The 12,732-nt window shown below is 46.0% G+C and overlaps 1 protein-coding gene across 6 annotated transcripts in view; it reads right to left on the reverse strand.

Annotated features, from left to right (window-relative positions):
• The window catches only part of Dlgap1 (DLG associated protein 1), a 961,152-nt gene that overhangs the window by 129,403 nt on the left and 819,017 nt on the right, over positions 1-12,732 (reverse strand). The gene's annotated exons all lie outside the window — the stretch shown is intronic.

Genomic DNA, 12,732 nt, shown 5'->3' on the forward strand with positions numbered 1-12,732 from the left:
CCTCTGCCTCCTGAGTGCTAGAATTAAAGGCGTACACCACCACATCCGGCTTGGAAATAGTTTTGATTTTGCAATCTTTTGGATGTTGGACTATAATGCATAGACTTTATTAAAGGAGGAATGGGAGCAAGATAGCTTTTTTTTTTTTTTTTTTTAAATAGGCAGTCAGCTAGGTACAGAGGCCCAAAGAAAACATGGATGCCACCTCCCCTGGTCTGGCAAGACTAGAACCTACCTTTGACCCGGTCTCATCCAAGATGGCTGGCTGCCTACAAGCAACAGTGCCCAACGGTCCCCGGCTGTCGCTCCCTGATGCTTCAGTTTAGTCAGCCTCTTGACTTCACCAACCAGCCAGGTCTTTCCTCACACACCTGACTGATGATGAGGCGTATCTCCTTTTTTTTTTTTTCAAGGTAGGGTCTCACTTTTGCTCAGGCTGACCTGGAATTTTCTATGTAGTCTCAGGGTGGCCTTGAACTCACAGTGATCCTCCTACCTCTGCCTCTTGAGTGCTAGGATTAAAGGGCTGTGCTTTTATTTTTTATTTTTTGATTTTGTTTTAGAGACACACAGAGAGAGATAATGGGCATGCCAGGGCTTCTTGCCACTGCAAATGAACTCCAGACGCATGCACCACCATGTGCGTCTAACTTATGTGGGACCTGGAGAGTCAAACTAGATTCCTTAAGTTTGGCAGGCAAGTACCGTCATGGCTAAGCCATCTCTCCAGCCATGATGAGGCTCATGTTAATTGGATATTTATTCCATAAATGGGCTTGGCATGTGTGTATTACTCTCTCTTGGACCTTTTCATTGTCATGGCACCTGACTCTCCTGATCCTTGCTTTGGCAAGCTCTTCCCATTGCCAGTCTGGTTTCGAAGGGGGAGATTTTTTTAAGACAAGCCCACAGACTGCCTTTTTTTCCCCCTTTTTTCAAATGAGAGAATTGGTGTGCCAGGCCCTCCAGCCACTACAATCAAGCTCTAGACGTGTGTGCCCCCTTGTGCCTATGTGCGACCTTGTGTCACTGTGCATATGGCTTATGTGGGACCTGGAGAATCAAACAGGAGTCCTTAGGCTTTTCAGGCAAGCCCCTTAACCAGAAAGCCATGTCTCCAGCCTGGACTTTTTAAAAAAAAATTTATTTACTTATGAGAGAGACAGAGAAAGAGGCAGAGAGAGAGAGAAGAGAGAGAGAGAGAGAGAGAGAGAGCACAACAGAGAGAGAGAGTGCAACAGAGAGAGAGAGAGAGAGAGAGAGAGAGAGAATGGGCATACCAGGGCCTCCAGCCACTGCAAACAAACTCCAGATGTGTGCACCCCCTTGTGCATCTGGGTTACATGGGTCCTGGGGAATCAAACCAGGGTCCTTCGACTTTGCAAGCAAACGCCTTAACTACTAAGCCATCTTCTCCAGCCTCCCCTTTTTATGGTGGGCGTTTTTCTGTTTGTGTTCCACATGTGTCTTGTTCTGGGTGCTCTCTTTGCCTAACTACACGTGTGTAGTTCTCCCTTGGTTCTTTCTTCACTCTGCTGCTTTTTGCTTTCTGGCTCCCCTTGGCAAACCCTCCCCTTCCCTTCCCACAGGCTGGAAAAGGAGGGTTTCGCGTTTGCCATTTGCCCGGCACTTCCCGCTTGCTTTCTACAAGGATTTGTTCTTGGAGGCTTTCCTCGTACGTGAAGGGGATCTGTTGACTTGGGCTCTCAAGCTTTTCTTTCTGCGTGTGTGCCCAGACTTTTCCCCATGTGAGGGAGACTTTCTCCATCTCCCCCCACCCCAGCCAAGATCACCTTTTGGCTTAGTCCTCCCTCTGGATCTGAATTCTCCCTGAAATTAGCCTCGTAATTTATAATTTATCCTTCTTGGAGTCTGAGGTTTCAACTCTCTGCTTAATCGGATAAAAACCCAAAAGTTGGGGTCCACAGGCCTGGGATCCCTTGCATCTTCATGAAATTTAATTCCTCCCTGACCCCACAATCCAGCATCATGATTGCCTGAGAATCCCTAATCTAATTTTCCCCCCTCACATTGACTGTTTTTGAAGGAAACCTTATATGATTGACACATTGAAACAATAAACACGGTTTGAAGAGATGGCTCAGCAGCTAAGGAGCTTGTCTATAAAGCTTAATGATCAGTGTTTGATTCCCCTGTACCCACATAAGCCAGATGTGCAAGGTGGCACATACATCTGGAGTTTATTTGCAGTGGCTAGAGGCCCTGGTGCACGCATTCTCTCCCTCTCTGTCCATATCTTTCTGCTTGTGAATAAATAAATAAAATATGTAAAAAAAATTAACATTGCTTGACTCTCCCTTCACCCATCCTTCCTTCCCTTCTTTCCTCTCTCTCCTCATTGCCAGAGAGCAAACTCAAGGCCTGTCATATGTGGCTCTACCGCCAAGCTACACCCCTAATCCTGTCTTTAAAACCATAAGGAACAATGACCCACAAACACAGCCAAATATTATCATAAGCTCTTTTATGATCTGACATTTTCACATATAACTCGTTCTCCTTTCCAGAGCATACCATCTTCTTGTATGCCTGTGGTAAACATTGTTTACTTCCTTACAAATGCCCTCCCTGTCCTTGCTGAAAGATCCCTCATGCTGTTGGACTTTTCCATGTAGTTATGACTTAATGGGAGGGCTGGGCCCCTCTCTGGACACTTAGACAGATCCTTCATTGGGCTATAGAAAAGATATGAGAAAGAGAGGCTAGCCCGAATGCTTTGTGTGGGTTTAATTATATAAAGCAACACAATGACAGGGATTTGAAAGAAAATAGCCTCCTTTCGTAGGTAGGTAGTTAGGGACACAGGCCTAAAGGAACATGGATGCCAAGTTGCCCTGGTGAGACTTTAGAAGGCAACTTTAGTCTGACACAAGATGGTGATCAGGAAATCCTAGTCTGGTTCCATACGGAGGTCAAGAGCAGTTTCCTGGTTTCTTCCATAATTTCTCTCAGCCTCCCCTCCCCCCATCACCCACAGGCTCTTTCTGAGCATGTGTTTTCCTTCTTGACCCTTCAACCAATCAAGGTCCTCTAAGTACATTTAGACTTAACCTATGATGCTTCATCCCAATTAGGTGCCTAATTCCCATCTCCAGGGTTTTAAGAAAAACCCAGTCCAAGTCACCACCAGCACAGGAACCCTCCCAGCTTTCCTGCTTTATTTTCCTAAAAATCAATAAATCTTTACTTACTCTTCTGTGTGCCTGCACTTACAAAGCCTTTGGGAGTTGTGACAAAGAGCTTGAGATCTGCTGGTTTGGGGAGTTAAGGTGGCTTTTAAGTTCCCAGCATTCTAATCCCTAAGCCACACCCCTCCAGAGACCCCTCCCCTTGCTCTTAAAACGGGTAACAACCAAGTCAGGGGCATCTTTCTCCTGAATACTGTCATCTGTGAGAGACACTGGAACTGCGGCATCCATGGGTCACTCACAGGAACACTGGTCTCTGAAAAGCACACCGTGGGGATGATAGTTACCATAATGTAAGAATTGATTTTGGGGCTGGAGAGATGGCTTAGCAGTTAAGGCACTTGCCTGCGAAGCTTAAGGGGTCATGTTCCACTCTCCAGATCCCACGTAAGCCAAACGCACAAAGGCCAGGCAAGCGCGAAATCACACATTCCCACTAGGTGACACAAGCATCTGGAATTCCCTTATAGTGGCTGAGGCCCCAAGGCTTGTGCATCTGGCTTACATGGATCTTGGGAATCAAACCTGGGTCCTTTGGCTTTGCAGGCAAATGCCTTAACTGTTAAGCAATCTCTCTCTCTCCCTAAAAATTAAACACACACACACACACTCTCATTGGTTTTGAGCTGGGTGTGGTGGTGCACGCCTTCAATCCCAGCACTTGTGAGGAGGCAGAGGTAGGTGGATTGCTGTGAGTTTGAGGCCACCCTAAGACCACATAGTAAATTCCAGGTCAGCCTGGGCTAGAGTGAGACCCTATCTCAATGGCACCCCCCCAAAAAAAAAGTTTTGATAGATTCATTAGTGAGTTTAACTTCTGGATTTGCTATTATTTGAGAAAATAAAGACTTTATCACCTAAATCACTTTGATTTCATTAAAAACAATTGTTCTTATTTTATTGGCTTGGCACTCATGCAATGACTTACAGACGCTGTCTGGCTCCTTCTCTGTGAGGTCACCTGCTCATTCCCCAAGCTTCACCTCAGGGCTGTCCTGCGAGGATGTCCCACCTGTGCAAATCTCCTTATATGCTCCTTAGTGTGGATCTGTTGGAACACTGTTAGCTGACAGCAGAAGACATGGCTCAAATCTTTGTCTACTGGTCTACTTCCCTGTTGAGTTGTATGATTATAGGTGGCCAAGTCTATCTCCACACTAAATTTTCTCTATTATGATGAAATTCTCAGTGCTGGCCACCCAACTGCTTCCATCAGTAACCTGGTGACTAGTATCCATGTTCAGAACATGCTATCCCTAAATATGTCACCTTGGCATTTGAGAAACCTCAGAAGTAAGAAGGCCATTTATATCTTCTTCACTATTTCTTTTTCTTTTTTAAAGGCATGTGCTATCATGACCGGTTTCTGATATTTTTTTAATTTAAATTTCATTTTATTTATTTGAGAGAAAGAGAGAGAGAGACAGAGAGAGAGAGAGAGAGAGAGAGAGAGAGAGAGAGAGAGAGAGAGAATGGGCATGCCAGGGCCCCAGCCACTATAAATGAACTCTGGACACATGCACCACCTTGTGCATCTGGCTTACATGGATCCTGGGAATCAGACCTGGGTCCTTTGGCTTTGCAGGCAAATGCCTTAACTGCTAAGCCATCTCTCCAGGGCTATTTGTTGATGCTGACCGAAAGTGACTGTAAGTTGGCCATTCTCTGACCGCCTTCCTTTACTTATGAAGACCATCATGTGACATGCGTCCCTGTGCTACACCCAGAAGAAAGGCATGTTCCTTTCATGAAAGCCATGAAACCTGAGCCCATTCTCTCTGCTCTTTCTCTCTCAAATAAATAAAGTAAAATTTAAAAAACTTTTTAAAAAAGTTCATTTTCCTCTGGTCTCAATTTATTTGCCCTTCCCTTACAGAGACCATGTACCACACAGTGTGAAGTAGACACAAAACCTCCTATCCCTGCCCCTCTAGTTCCTATAGATTTGAGGAGATGTATAGATAGGAAAAAACTGACTAAGCTGCTAAGGGTGTGTGCTTGGTACTTGAGATCTTGTCTACCTTGGGGAATGCCCTGCATCTGATTTCTAGTGCTTCACTAAACAAATAAGCAAACATGCAAATAAATAAATAGGAAGAAAGGAAATGGAGATATGGCTCAGTGGGTAAGATCCTCACTGTGCAAACATGTCGACCTGGGTTCATACCTGTAACATCCACCTAAAGGCTGGGTACACTGGCGTGTGCTTGTAATCCTAGCACTGAAGAGGTGAAGACAGGAAGATCCATTGCTAGGGATTGCTGGCTGGCTGGTCAAACAGAATCAGTGAGCTGTAGGTTCAGTGTGAGACCCTGTCTCAACAAGTGAGGTGGAGGGTTGGAAGATGGCTCAATGGTGAAAGGCCCTTGCTTTCAAAGCCTGCTGGCCTAGGTTCAATTCCCCAGTGCCCATGTAAAGCCAGATGCACAATACGGTACATGCATCTGGAGTTCATTTGCAGGGGCAAAAGAACTTGGTGTTCACACACACACACACACACACAGTTTTTTCTCTAATAATTTGTTTTTTGAGGTGTGGTTTTGCTGTAGCCCAGGCTGACCTGGAATTCACTGTGTAGTCTCAGGGTGGCCTTGAACTCTCAGATATCCTCCTACCTCTGCCTCCTGAGTGCTGGGGTTAGAGGTGTGTGCCACTATGCCCAGTTTATAATAAATATATTTTTTATTTTTTATAATTAACAACTTCCATAATTGTAAACAATATCCTATAGTAATGCCCTCCCTTCCCCCACTTTTCCCTTTGAACATCCACTTTCCATCATATACCCTTCCCTTCTCAATCAGTCTTTCTTTTATTTTGATGCCATCATCTTTTCCTCCTATTATGATGGTCTTGTGCAGGTAATGTCAGGCACTATGAGGTCATTCATGGATATCCATTTGCAGGCAAACGCCTTAACTGCCAAGCCATCTCTCCAGCCCCCATAATAAATTAAAAAAAAATATATCAGGGCTAGAGAGATGGCTTGGCAGTTAAGGCACTTGCCTGTGAAGCCTAAGGACCCAGAACAAGATAGTGCATGTGTCTGGAGTTCATTTGCATTTTCTTTCTTCCTATCTCTCTCTCTCTTAAATAAATAAATATTTAAACAATATTTCCAAAAGTGAGGTGGAGAGCGACTGATGAGGACAACCAGTGTTGACCATCTCCGGCCTCCACAACTATGCGCACCCACATTTGTGCCGACACACATACCCAATGCACACACGGAAGGAGAAAAGAAAAAGAGAGCAAAGAAAGACAGTCCTCTGAAGACGTTCCATTTCCATCTTTTGTGAGCTCAACCTACTTGCAGGGACGCCCATTGCTCCTTCTCCTGTCTGCTTCAGATCTCAGGATTCCACGCCCCTGGGTGCACACCCCATAACCCTTCAGCTGTGGCTCTCGTCAGATTCCTGTTTGCAGCTTCCCCCTTGGAAAGGGAAAGTTAATTCTCAAAGCCCCCCCCCCCACTCCCTTTTGTCTTTTCCATTAACACGCTGCCCCACGCCCATGCAGTCCCACAGCTGGCTGGCTCCTGCTTTTGTCTGGGGGAATGTAGAAACCGCAGGGTGGGCTTCTGTCACTAAGTGTTTCCCTTTCCTCTGTCATCAGCACTAAGGGTTCCATCCCGAGTGGGCCATCATGAGAGACTTGAATGGGGCTAGCTCCCTCTGCTGAAGTTCAAGTGTGCACTTGAGGCTTGGGTATCTCAGAGTCTCCGCAGGCTCTCTGTGCACCCAACCAGCTCCCCCCCACCCCAGTTTACTATGGTAATGAGGTAAGACACTAGCCCCAGATTTCCCAAATTCATTACTTAAATGACTAAATATCTCTCAAGTTAAATGGTGTTTAAGACTGTAGTTTTGGAGGCTTACTTGGATTGAAAATTGTGCTACCAGGGACATGTGTTTAACTCCCCCCCCCCCAATCTGGATTTTTTTGTTGGCCTAGAACTCCTGATCCTCTTGCTTCTACCTCCATAAATAAAGAAATAAAGAAATGAAAGTAGAAAAGAAAATAACACCGAGGATTTCCTCTATTTCATTTTGTCCTTAACAACACTCTGGGGAAATTATTCACTCTAAAAAAAAGTCTGGGGCTGGAGAGATGGCTTAGTGGTTAAACGCTTGCCTGTGAAGCCTAAGACCCCGGTTCAAGGCTCAATTCCCCAGGACCCATGTTAGCCAGATGCACAAGGGGATGCACGCATCTGGAATTCGTTTGCAGTGGCTGGAAGCCCTCGCACGCCCATTTTCTCTCTATATATAGATATCTCTCTGCCTCCTTCTCTCTGTCACTCTCAAATAAATAAATAATTTTTTTTAAAAAGTCTGTGTGCACATGTGTACTCAGGCAGGCGTGTGCAAGTGTACATGTGTGAACATGAGTGCACAGGCAGGTGGAGGACCCAGGACGGCCTCAGGTGGGAGATTGAAACTTAAAAGGTCACAAGACCCCTCCCCAAGGTTATAAAAGCAGTAAATAACTGCTGGGGGGGGGGTGGTGGGAAGAACCCACCTCTCTGACCAGCTGAACTGTGTGCAGATCTTGCAGTGAGCTCCCGAGACACCAGCTTCCCACAACTGGTCGGTCACCTATGCGGGGTGGACTTTCCTGTGATGCGACTGCCTTTGAGTCATTCACGCTTCTGAGGTGAGCTCTCACTCTGCTCTGTAAGTCGCCCCGATAAAGTCACTGGCTCACCAAAACTGGTTTTGGTCTGTCATCTGTACCCCATGTGGGGTAAACAGACGTGTGTTTATGCTCCCCCCACACCCCAGAAAAGCTTCACGCAATGCTATTCTTCACTTGTATAGGGAGCTCCTGTGATTGGTGCAAAGACACCTTCCGGTTGTCTGGATCACTTTTCCCCCCAATGTTTTACTTCTTTATTTATTTGAGAGAGAGAGAGAGAGAGCGCGAGAGAGAGAATGGGCGCACCAGGGCCTCCAGCCACTGCAAACAAACTCCAGACACATGCGCCCCCTTGTGCATCTGGCTTACGTGGGTCCTGGGGAATTGAACCGGGGTCCTTGGGCTTCGCAGGCAAATGCCTCAACTAAGCCCCTGTCTGGCTCACTTTATGAGCAGACCTGGTGACACTCTTGTGGACCCTTCCACCTCTGGTGCTACAATATTTGGTGTCGGGTAACAAGCTGTCTTTTTCAGCCTTCTTTGGATAACCCCCCTTAGTGGAGCAGGTTGGGCTGGTGAGCAACAGCCCTAAGGATCAGGGTCTTAGACACCTGAGTGCTGTACCTATGGCCGTAACTCTAGCTGCTGTCGAGAGATGAGGAACACCAACACCACAGGCTACTCAAGCACCAAACTACTGCTTTAGCGCTAAGTGTCCGCGCACCACAGCGCCACACAGGCGCTGGGACACTGGAGATGTCACCCGCTACCACTCCCGGTTGTCCAATACGCTGCTCACTGATGTCAGAAGTCAAGGGTTGCAAAGGCTGCAGGAACTAATCCTGGAATGGGGTCAGTTTCGATTCGGGTCAAGCAAAAGAAGCCCAGGCAGCCCATGGGGGAAATGGGAAGACCTAGCCAGTAAGCCCTAGGGATCTTCCCATCTCTGGGATCCTCCCACTGCTGGCTTTAGGAGAATGTCCCACCATGCCTGTTGGGAGTGATGGCTGATGCCTTCACACTCAGCACTAGGATGGCTGAGGTAGGAGAACTGCTGTGAGTTTGAAGCCAGCCTGAGCCACAGAGTTCCAGGTCATCCTGGGCTAGAGTGAGACCTGGCCTCAAAAAAAAAAAAAAAAAAAGAGAGAGAGAGAAAGAAAAAGAAAAAGAAACCAGGCAAGGTGGCAAACACCTTTAATCCCAGCACGCGGGAGGCAGAGGTAGGAGGATCGCCATGAGTTCGAGGCCACCCTGAGGCTACATACTAAATTCCAGGTCAGCCTGGGCTAAAGTGAGACCCTACCTCGAAAAACCAAAACAATAAAAACTGTGGTCTTTGGGGGCTGGGAAGATGGCTCAGTGGTTGAAGGACTTGCTTACAAAGGCTGCCAGCCTGCTGTGATTCCCAAGCTGCCCACATAAGCCGAAAGCAAAAGTGGCACAGGCTTCTGGTGTTCATTTGTAGCAGCAAGAGGCCCTGGTGCTGCACGCGGATGTGCACACACAGAGAAATAGATAAATAAAACATGAACAGATATTTTAAGCCAGGTGTGTTGGCTCATGTGTATAATCCCAGCACTCATGAAGCTGAGGTAGGAGGATAGCCATGAGTTTGAGGCTAGCCTGAGTCTACAGAGTGAGTTCCAAGTCAGCCTGGACTATAGTAAAACTCTACCTTAAAAAAAATAAAGCAGAAAAGCAAAGGAAAAAAAAAAAAAAAAAGGATAAGGCTGGGAAGATGGCCCAGCAGTCAAAGGTACTTGTTTGCAAAGCCTGACTGCCTGGGTTCAATTCACAAGTACCACATAAAGCCAGGCAAACAGTGTTGCATGTATCTAGAGTTCATTTGTAGTATTGGGAGGTCCTAACATACCCATACTTTCTATCAAATAAATAGGGGCTGGAGAGATGGCTTAGCCATTAAGGCACCTGCCTGCAAACCCTAAGGACCGAGGATCAATTCCTAGTACCCACATAAACCAGATGCACAAGCAAGATGGCATATGCATCTGGAGTTTGTTTGTAGTGGCTGGAGGCCCTGTCATGCCCATTTTCTCCCTATACATATCTGTTGCTGTCTCTCAAATAAATAAATAAAAAATATATTTTACTGAGACTCCATAGTGAATTCCAGGTCAGCCTGGGCTAGAGTGAGACCCTACCTCGAAAAAACAAAAAAAGAAAAACAAATATATTTTAAATGGTGCAAAGTTGAAATAGTATACTTTAACAATAGTAAATTATCTCTAAATAATGTTTTAAGAATTCAAAGGGGAAAGTGTGGCGGGGGGAGGGAGGGAATTAACATGGGATTTTTTTTATAATCATGGAAAATGCTAATAAAAATTAAAAAAAAATAAAAATAGAAAAAGAAAATAAGAATATTTTAGTGCTGGAGAGACGGCTTAGTGGTTAAGACATTTGCCTGCAAAGCCAAAGGATCCTGGTTTGATTCTCCAGGACTCACATAAGCCAGTTGCACAAGGGGGCGCACACGTCTGGACTTCGTTTGCAGTGGCTGGAGGTCCTGGCGCATCCATTCTCTCTCTCTCTACCTCTTTCTCTCTCTCTGCCTCCTTCTCTCTTTCAAATAAGTAAATAAGACTATTTAAAAAGTATATTTATCCCCTTGCACATCAGCCAGGGCCCAGGTGAAACTGCAGAGGAATCGGTGTGATGAGCAAGAGCGCTGCCTCCAGGGCGAGCCTGACAACCTGCGCCAGGGGGATGGAGACACTGAGGACGCTCAGAACACACTAAAGCACAAATCCAGAACCTGCTGAGAACGCAACACTGAAGTCGACCTAAAACATGCCCACCCAGCTCAGGGAACTTTGCAGAAGAGGGGGCAGAAAGATTGTAAGAGCCACAGCGTGGAAGGGAGTTTCCAGAAGTATTCCCCGCCCCTGCTCCCACTCCTCCCTCCCCCCAGTGACTGGCTGCTGCTCTCTGATCTCTTAACCCACAGCTTCATGGCGAATGCCAGCAATCCCACTGAGGAGGGCCCTCAGCGGAATGGGGGCAGGGAGGAGGGAAATGATGGTCCCAACACATGATGTGTCCACACAAAATTTCTACTTAACGATATGAAAAAGTGTATTTCAGGGCTGAGGGTGTATGTAGGTACTAGGGATTTGACTTGGGTCCTCAAGTTTGCACAGCAAATACCTAACCTACTGAGCCATTTCCCTGACCGTTGATCTCTACTTTCTGAACTAGAAACTTACTTCCCAAGAGAAAGCCCTTCCCAGGATACCCCTGTTTGAATTTCCAGATGAGTGGCTAGCTGGTGTTGCAGTTTGGAAACTAAACAACCTGACCCAAAGCCCATGTATTGAAGAGCTGTCCCAGAGGCAGCAGTGTTGAGAGGTGGGGCCTTGGGAGGTCATTGGACCAGCAGGTTCCCATCTCATTACTGGATTAATCCATTGATTTATTATTATTATTTTGGTTTTTTAAGATAGGGTCTCACTTTAACCCACCATGAACTGGAATTCACTATGTAATCTCAGGCTGGCCTCGAACTCACAGTGATCCTCTTACCTGTGTCTCCCGAGTGCTGGGACTAAAGACGTGTGCCACCGTGACTGGCTCCTTTTTTTGTGACTAGGTGTTTCACACACACACACACCACACCATAAACACACTTGCTAATAAACAAATCATATATTTGTATACAAATAAATGCATTACTATTAAATATACTATACCATTAATCATACTTATTTATTTAATCTCGTTCCATTAAGGCTGTTCAGAGACGGATGTTGTACCATGTTACACTGACAATTACAGTCCAGGGCCCAGCCAGTAAAGAGTTTTTTTTTTTAATTTTAATTAAAAAAATTATTTATTTGCAAAGAGAGAGAGAGAGAGAGAGAGAGAGAGAAAGGAGACAGACAGAAAGAGAATGGGCACTTCAGGACCTTGTGTCCCTTGTGCATCTGGTTTACACGGTTGTCCAACCTGGGTCCTTTGGCTTTGCAGGCAAGTGCCTTAACCCTAAACCGTTTCTCCAGCCCCACTACAGAGCTTTGAAAGGGCAGGAACCCAGAAATCTAGTACCAGATGGGGCTGTTTGCTTAGTTTCTGCTTGGCTGGGTGAGTTCCCTGTCAGAGCTGTGTCTTGAGGGTGAAATCATTTTTCTACCACACAACCCTTTCAAAGGGCAACAGACAGAACATCACTGTCTGTTGTTTGATTTCCTCTGTGTCTAGTGTGTGTTTTTGACCCTGTGGAATTTCTGGGATCAGATATGAAATTATCTATCAAACCAAAAACCTTCTTGGGGAGGGGTGAGGGAGCTGCTGGCTCTGGGGCCAGTGAGCTTTAAATGCTGGTTCTTGGACCTTCTCTATCTTTCTCCCATCCCTAACCTAAGGCAGTTATGAACAGACAGTTGGCACACTTTTTAGTATTTATCTATTTATTTGACAGAGAGAAAGAGGCAGGGGGGAGAGAGGAAGGGAGAGAATGGGTGTTCTAGGACCTCAAGCCACTGCAAATGGACTCCAGACACATGCGCCACCTTGTGCATCTGGCTTATGTGGATCATAGGGAATTGAACCTGGGTCCGTTGGCTTTGCAGGCAGGTGCCTTAATTGCTAAGCCATCCTTCCAGCCTGGGGCACAATTTTAAAGTATTTGCCCCAATTGTATGGAATCCACCTTCTATACTGGGAAAGAATCAAGGTGATTTTTGTTTGTTTGTTTGTTTTTTTGTTGTTTTCAAGCTAGGGTCTTGTTCTAGCCCAGGCTGAGTTGGAATTCATTATGTAGTGTCAGGGTCGCCTTGAATTCACAGTGATCCTCCTATCTTTGCCTCCTGAGTGTTGGGATTCAAGGTGTGCGCCACCATGCCCAGCAGTGAGGTGATTTTTTTTC

This window comes from Jaculus jaculus, chromosome 2, assembly GCF_020740685.1.
Source record: "Jaculus jaculus isolate mJacJac1 chromosome 2, mJacJac1.mat.Y.cur, whole genome shotgun sequence".
Classification (NCBI taxonomy): Eukaryota; Metazoa; Chordata; class Mammalia; order Rodentia; family Dipodidae; genus Jaculus; species Jaculus jaculus.